We start from the raw sequence: 8,318 nt of genomic DNA, 5'->3' as shown, positions 1-8,318 counted from the left end.
GATCAGCCTATCTCTGTTTGAAAACCGCAGTGACTGCCACATAAGCCTACCCTAACAGAATGTACACCTCATCGGGACAAAGGTTTTTGTGCTTTGTTCACTGACAAATCCCCAGAACCTAGATCGGTGCCTGGCACATAGTAGATGCTTAACAAATATTTGGTAATGTTTAAATTAATAGCTGAAAAGTTTTTCTTGGAATGGAACCAAAATTTCTCTCCCCATTATTTCCACTCATTGATCTTGGGATATGTGTTTGTCTTCTTCACATGACATGTTCCACATATTTTTCAGAGAGATCTTGTATCTCTCCCATCCTGAACTTCCTCGTTTTCAAGTTCAATATCTTCAGGTCCTTCAACTCCTTCTAATCTGTTCCCAGACCCTTTGCCATCTCTATAGATACTCTTATTGTTAACATCCGTCTGATATTGAAAAAATATTTAAGAAGAGTTATAAAAAAGATGAATACAACATGATTAAAACTTACAACCCTAGGCCTAGTGTAACAACCTGAGCATTAAAGAATTCAGAGACTCTCTAGAGGTTATCTAGTCTGAGCTCCTGACTTCACAAACAAAGAAACTAAAATTAAATTACTCATCAAAGCAAGACTTGCTCCTGGTCCAGTAGTCAATCAGGGTAGACCCACCTCAACCCAAAGTTAATCATTTTATTCTATTTGAATTCTTGTTCTAATGCAAAACTGAAAAGCTCCTGTTAGATTTGCAAGATCTAGTTCTCTGTCAAAGACTTTTCTCTAGAGGGATGATGAAATTATTTTAGAAAGCCAAGTTTCCTATTTCTATAGCAATAATTTAAAGTTATTTAAATTGTTTTTCATGAATTACCAGATTCTTGGTTGCCTTTTAAGAGAAAATTAATAAAATAGTTTATAAGTTGTTAAAAGAGCTATAGAAAACCATATTAATAAATTCTTATACAGATTCCTTGTATAATATTTAAATTTTTTTTAGGTCAAGAATTAACTAAGTATCAGTGTAAATTATGAGGCAGAGACAATTCAGTTGAACTACAAGAGATCCGTGTCACACTTCTTCTTTTTTATCTTATGTTAAGGCAAATGTAGAGAAAATCAAATTAAAACCAATTTTTCAGAACAAGCAAGTTTCACCCATTCCACCCACTATTTACCACTTCCTCTTTTCACCAAGTGTCTCAGAAAATAAACAAAATCAAATAGAAAATGTCAAATGTTTAGTAAAGACATTTAAATATTTCAAAAGCAGGAGCAGTTACATATCTTTTAAGAAATTCTGTCTTAATATTGATAGAGTAGAATAGTTAAAAGGGAAATTGTAAGGCCTGCTTTGCACTTAATAGGTGCATGTCCATTTGCAAATAAGTCAATTTTCAAATAATCTAGCTGAAGAGCTGGTTTTCTAACCCAGTTTCCTAAAATGGATCTGCCTATTTGTAATTGAGAATTCCCTGGTATATGGACAATAAACATTTAAATTTTACTTTCACGTTAATTACAAACTTTAGTAGTCAACAATTTACCCAGATTATTTTTGAGAGAATTTTCCTAAGTTAACTTCCCCCTCAAAGACTGGTGATTTAAAACAGGAAAATGCACAATGTATTTCATTGTTAGAATTGCATCAGTGTCACCAGGAGAATGCTCTGGATTTTTATCCTGGGAATTGCAGCTAACTGCAATAGATCTTCTTTCTTTCCCTGTAATTATCTTCACCTTTGATGCTTCCATCTACCTCAGTAATTTTCAAAGTGTGGTCTGTCAGCATTGGCAACACCTGGGAACTGGTTAGAAATGCAAATTTTTGAGTCCCATCCCAGACCCAGTGAATCAGAAACTATGGGGTGGGGCCTAGAACTCCGTGTCTTAACTAGCCTGTCAGGTGATTCAGATGCACATTAAAGTTTGAGGATAGACACTGAATTGTGGTAGCAACTCACCACATCCTGTTCCTTTCTTTATCTTTCAAATGTTTTTACCCTTATATAGGCCTGTGCCACCTTGTAGAGGTGAGAAAGAGAAAAGTGGCCCTGATATCTGGGAGATGGCCTGGCACTCACAGCTAGGCTTGGTATAGAACATAAACAATTTCAGAGAACATCATCAGACAAGGCCATTGTGTGATCATGACAAAAACAAGACCACTCTGTAACCATGTCTGAACATAGACAAAACAGGAATTTGTCCAAACCACAGACATTACCAAAATATTTTCCAGCCTAACTAATAAGTGGCCACAGCCTCTTTGTCAATTAAAGCTTTACACTCCGTTTATTCCTGCCCCTTTTCAATAAGATTTATTAAAACACCCAATCATAGAATTCTCTCTGCTTTCTGACATCATCCAATCCCAGACAAAGCCCTACCACTCAATATTTACCTAATATAGCTCAAATCCTAAAATAAGTCCTTTCTAATTAATTCTTGCTAAGATGCCACAGGGTTTGCAACCTCCCTTGCTTCAGTAAGTAATAACCTAACTTTCTCAGAAACATGTTTCTGGTAATCTTTGGACAGCACTGACACAGGAACTACTTCCAGTCAGTGGGGACCAGTGCCCTTCCATGAAAAGTTTGTTCCCAGTCCCACTCAAGGTAAGTACAGAAATTGAGAGTTATTGTTTAGAAACATTTACAACAATTCAAGAGAGTAATTTTGTCTGTTGAATCTAAAACTAGAACATCCGGCTTGTATTTTATGTCAGTTGTTTACATGCTTGTTTGTTTTTTTAGTAATGTATAATTGTATTTTACAAATGATCTGCAATAGATTTTAAAGAGAAAAAGAAACTGGTGGTTCATCACAAATTGTTTGAGAAGCACCATCCTAAATGACCTCTGTAATACTTTCCTTTTTCAACTCTCTCATTAATTTTCTTAAAATTCTGTTTTCAGCATATTATGCACTTTCTCAAGTATCTTTAACATTACAATCTTTTCTGTTTTCCAGCTGAAAAGTGAGGAAACATATTTTGAGTGTCTACCATATGCTATTTATTGTGCAAATTTAAATACACTCAATATCCAGAAAGAATTTTAAATAAATATTAGCATTCTACTCCAGAAAGACTACAAGGCCCGAGTGCTTTTGTGGGTGAACTGTTTTTAAATCATCATGGAATATATTACCAAATGTTATTTAGAATAAAACAAGACAGGCTTCCTAATTAATTTTTTTAGAAGCCATCGTAGTAGAACAAACCTGACTGATATACTATTCGAAAATTAGAGTGCAATCTCTTTAGTAAATATTGATGCAAAGGTGCTATACTAAATACTTATTAGAATTTGCTCTTCAGCTAACATTTACCTTGAATAACATCATTTTGTTCAACATCATTTCTTAATAATGTTGATGAGATGCCATAGGAACATAACTCATTAATGTCAATTAGCCTATGGGAAAATTTGTTTTGTTATAAGTCATTTTGCTTAAAGTCCAGAACCTATCAATGACATTAAGTGAGGACTTACTGCACTTACTTAGTGTTGGCAAGATTCACAATCCTGCCACATTTATGCTATCTCCCCTTCTTTCGATAATAGACTTTGTCAATCTTGACTACAGAAGTAGGTAGGTGACACAGGTGTAGCCAATCAGAATACCTCACTCCTCTGGCCTCAATGGTTGTCTCATGACCCGTGCAGAATAAATTAGTTTTCCCCAGAATTGTTCTAACTACAGGTAGAAGGGAAGTTGCTCTTTCCCCTTTGTCCTTAGGATATGGTACAGATTGCCAGTAGCTGTATTCCCTAATATATGAAGAAAAATCTATCTGACATAGGAAAAAAATCAATCCAAAATGCAGAGAGGTATTGAGGTAGGGAGAATAAGAATGAGAACACTGAGTGAAAGTGAGAGATTCTCAACACTGTGGGATTTCCTGAGGCTAAGTTATCCTTGAAGCCAACACCTTTTCTTCCCTGTCTAGGGTTTAGTTTCATAAACCAACAAAATTTCCCTTTGTGGTTTAAGGTAGTTTGAATTCCTTTTCTGTTATTTGAATCCCAAAAGCCTTCAATAACAAATCTTCAATAAGTTGCCTGGTATGGTAGAAAGAACAAGAGCTAAAGATATAGACAAATACAGTTTTTTCCATTTAGTAATTATGTGATCATTAGTTTCTTAGCCTCTCTGAGCTTTGCCTTGTTTGCAATCTGAGAATAAAAACAGCTCACTCTTAGATTTAGACTATAAGCTTTGAAAGGGCGGAAAGTATGTTTATCTTTCTTGTTCTGTCCCCAGTACTTAACCAATTGTCTCAAATTAGGCACTTAATATTTATTGAATAAAACAACATATGAAAGGATGAATTGGGAGGTTAAATAAAATCACTTTAATGTTCCTAGTACAACGAATAGCACATGGTAGATGCTCACTTTTCTCTTTCATGGGAAGACAAAAAAGAATCTAATTATCTCTATCCAGTAGAAATGTGTGTTATTTAAAACTTTTTTCCCTCCACTGGAATGAAGATGCTTCATAAATAAATGATGAATAAATTAAGTCAGGGGAGGTATCAATGTAGAGAAGAGGCAAGAGAATTAAAATGTTAATTAAGCCACATTAAGAGACTGCAATATGCTGATCAGCCCTGCAGCCAGGCTGGGAGGACACCTTCACAACAAAGGAAGATTTCTGCTGGAATTACTAACAACCCATTCCCCACACCTGTGAAGAGGAAACAGGACCCAACAGAGTTCTCAATGATTAAAACCATGGGGAACCTAAGAGAACCTAAGGGAAGTGCCAGCCAGCAGGCTTCTAGCCCTACATACTCTTCTGTTTCCCCTTCTTCACTGTATGTCCATATCAAAGGAAATGAGAACTAAAGAATGACTTATAAACTGAATTCCCTGAACATGCAGTCCCCCTACTCACTGTCTTTCCACATCTTTCTTGGTCTCTTTCACTCTGCCTCTGAGACAACACCACACTGTGTCTGTGGACCCTTTTCTAATAAACTTTCCTTTTCACTCTACCTTTGGCATGTATGTTGAGTTATTTCTACTCTCTCTTCCAAAAGATCCTCTTCTTCTCTCAGTGCAGGGCTTAGTCTTCCCCTGCCAGCTCGGGGAAATTTGCCCTGTCCTGCATCCGTCACAGAAGAAGTAACATTTGAACTTAACTGGAAGACAGAAGTAGTAAGATCATCATGGGCAGGGAATAGACACAGCAGAAGCAAAAGCGAAGAGACATGAAAGAGCCTGACTAATATGGCTAGAGTTCAGGAAACATGAATGACAGAGACAGAAGAGGCTGCAGCTGGAGAAAGGGAGACCAGAGGCTTTTAGAAGACTCAAGCAACTATTGATTACTGATGACAAAGCCAATGGCAGAAGTGTTGAAGGCTGGGAGCAATAATTGGGATATAGAATGAATAGGACTTGATGAATGATTGGCTTCCAGAAGGAAAAGGAGAGTAAGAAATATAGAGAAACATCAGGACTTCCAGCCTTTTGGTCTGAATGACAGGAGTCTGCTCTTAAATCTCTCATCTCAGGTAGGCTCTGGCACCTGGTTACCTGGGGCTTTCAAGGAATTGTGTAAGGGAGGAAAAGAGTTTTCCTCGACTCTCTGAGGGTCCCTGGCTGGATCTAGAAACAAAACTGACAAAAACAGATTAACAGGAGCAAAGCACACAAATTTATTTAATATAAGTGTTATGTGACATGAGGGCTCTCACAAGGAAATGAAGACCAGAAGAAATAGTAAAACCTAAGTGTTTTCGTGCCAGGTTTGATGAGGAGTGGACAGTTGTAGAGAGTATGATAGGACAAAGGGTATGTAGTAAGTGCAGCAAACTGGGTGAAACATAACAAGCCCTGCTTATTTGGGTTCTTCTCCATCTTGGTAATAAAGATGTACCTTTCCTCCAGGTGTAGGCAGGGCACCTCTCACAACTTGCTTCAGGGGAGAATGGCAAGGGGGAGGTTAGAGAGACCTTTCTGCTTCTGCCATTTTCTCATGCTCCTGTAGCTTAAAATATTCAGTATGACAAGATGTCATATCTTAGGGTACCATGTCTTGAACCCCATCACTTGAAAATGAGAGCTTGGTTTGGCAAATGTCTCCACAGTGAAAGCTGACTTTCTGATCTTTTTTGGTTTTTTTTTAAATTTTTTAGGCAAGGCAACCCTTAGTTGACCTCACAGATTGCAAACAAGGACCTTGTCACTTACGATCCCTTATTTTTTTTAATTTTTTACACCTACAGCACCTGGTCTTCTTAGGTGGTCTCCCATCCAAGTACTCCCCAGGCCCAACCCTGCTTAGCTTCCGAGATCAGAAAGGACTGGACTTGTTCAGGTTGGCATGGCCGTAGATTTTCTGACCTTTTTGTGTTTCTACTTTCGCTCACTTTTTAGTCTCTGAAAATTGCTAACTTCTTCATCAATTTATTGAAGTCTGGTTTTCTTATTGTGCTTTTATCCTTAATCTAGCATTTTGACGTGTCTTCACTGTGAGAATCAACCAGGGTATTTAGGCCGCCATATTGCCAGAGACAAATCTGTGACTGGTTCTATTTACTGTTCTTATGGAGTTTCACTGTTTTCATTTCAAAAATATTTCCTTTATTTATTGTTTTTCCTATTTTTATCATTGTAGAATATTTTAATGTTTAGCCTATTTGATCCTCTCTTATTTCATGATTAGTTTGTCTAAGTTTTCCCCAAACTTCTTAAAACTTTCTAACATTTGATTAAAACAAATAAGTGCTCAGAAGTACATGCAACTTTTATAAACTCCTCAGTGAAGCAGAGCAGTGAAGAGCATGAGTTCTGGTCCCAAACTTCCATCGCCATTTAGCTATGTGCCCTGGACCTCAAACTTCCCCATGTATAAAATGGAGGTCGTGATAACAGTACCCTCCTTGTTAGGGACTGACTAGTCAATATGTGTAATGCTCTTAGAACGTGGCCTGCCACATAGTAAGTGCTATATTGTGTTTATGTCATTAAATTATAATTATGATTAAATTTTTGAAATTATTATTACTACCTGGCATCTGTCAGTGACGACATGTTAGTAACTCTTTTATGTAATCCTAGAGGCTTGTGCTTCATTGGCTGGAGAAATGACATGAAAACCATGCCCGCATGAACCTTAGGGAAACTAGACCTAAGTTTTATATAAGGAGAGAATTAATATTGAATACTTACTGGGCCAGGCACAACAGTAAGGATTTTCTATGAATTATCTCATGCCTTCTTTCTAACATCACTATGACATAGGTACTATCATTATCCTCATATTATGGTTGAAGAAATAGATGTTCCAAGACACTAAGGGACTTAACTTATGCTTGTAGATGGAGGAAAGGACAGGGTCAAAGTCAGGCTGTTGGACGGCACAGTGAGTGTGTTTAACCAGAAAAGTGGGCAGTCATGCATCTCTGGGGGTGGCATATGCTGTGTCTCTTGAATTCATGAGTTTGGTTCCATGTTGCTGTTGTTGTTTTTGACAACTGGATGGGACAATAAAGACTCCTTTGTCAAATGACTCCTCCCCATTTACCGAAGAGGAAATAGGGGCTATAAGTTTGTGACTAAGGGTCCACAGTAAAGTGGTGTAAATGAGGCCAGAAGCCCTACCTTCTAACACTTAACAACAGTGTTCATTCACTGTACCTTCCTTAATTCTAAAGTCAGACATTTTTTATTGGTATTTTATAAATAAATCATCTGAATTATCTGATTTGGGAGAATTATAAATTGTTTTCTTAATATATAGAAATCCAGCAAGTTGAAAATATTTCAACGAGATAAGTTTACTATTATTACATTTATAACTTACAGCTAACAATAAAACAAGGTAATACAAAACCAAGCAATGTGAACGAAAGTAATATCAAAGAAGCAACAGGTGTTTAACCATCATTAGAGCCCCACCACCTTTCTAATAAGCTAGATGATCATGTGAGCCAACTGGTTAAGAAGAAAAAAATGTTTCAAGGCTCAGTAAGCTTTCTCTTTCCACTGAAGTATCCTCATCTTCTGTGAACAGATATAACAAAATACAGTGTAAATTAAAACCAAGGCTGACCTGAATGAGAATTTGAATTACCTCTTCCTATGCTCAGCTTATCTCACCAGTCTTAGGCACCAGCAGGCCATTTGGCAGCTTCTCCCAGCAAGAATAGCCCTCATTAACAAGAGTGAAGATCAGATCTGGACATGCTATCTCTGAGACAGGGATACTCATGTGCTTCAGCTAGCTAAGTATCTAAGTGCTTCACTTATGCCAGCCTGTGATAAACTTTACATGCCGCATGGAAAGGAACTTGGCATGTTCATCTTTGTCTCCCCAGTACCCT

At 37.2% G+C, this 8,318-nt stretch overlaps 1 pseudogene; it reads right to left on the bottom strand.

The window, feature by feature from the left end:
- Positions 1-6,209: 6,209 nt before the first annotated feature.
- LOC112476298 lies at positions 6,210-6,328 on the bottom strand (annotated as a pseudogene).
- Between the last annotated feature and the right edge of the window lie 1,990 nt (positions 6,329-8,318).

The sequence above is a fragment of the Pteropus alecto genome, unplaced genomic scaffold (assembly GCF_000325575.1).
Source record: "Pteropus alecto unplaced genomic scaffold, ASM32557v1 scaffold12, whole genome shotgun sequence".
Lineage (NCBI taxonomy): Eukaryota > Metazoa > Chordata > Mammalia > Chiroptera > Pteropodidae > Pteropus > Pteropus alecto.
The sequence above is the reverse complement of the archived record's forward strand: the minus strand, read 5'-3'. Positions and strand labels throughout refer to the sequence as shown.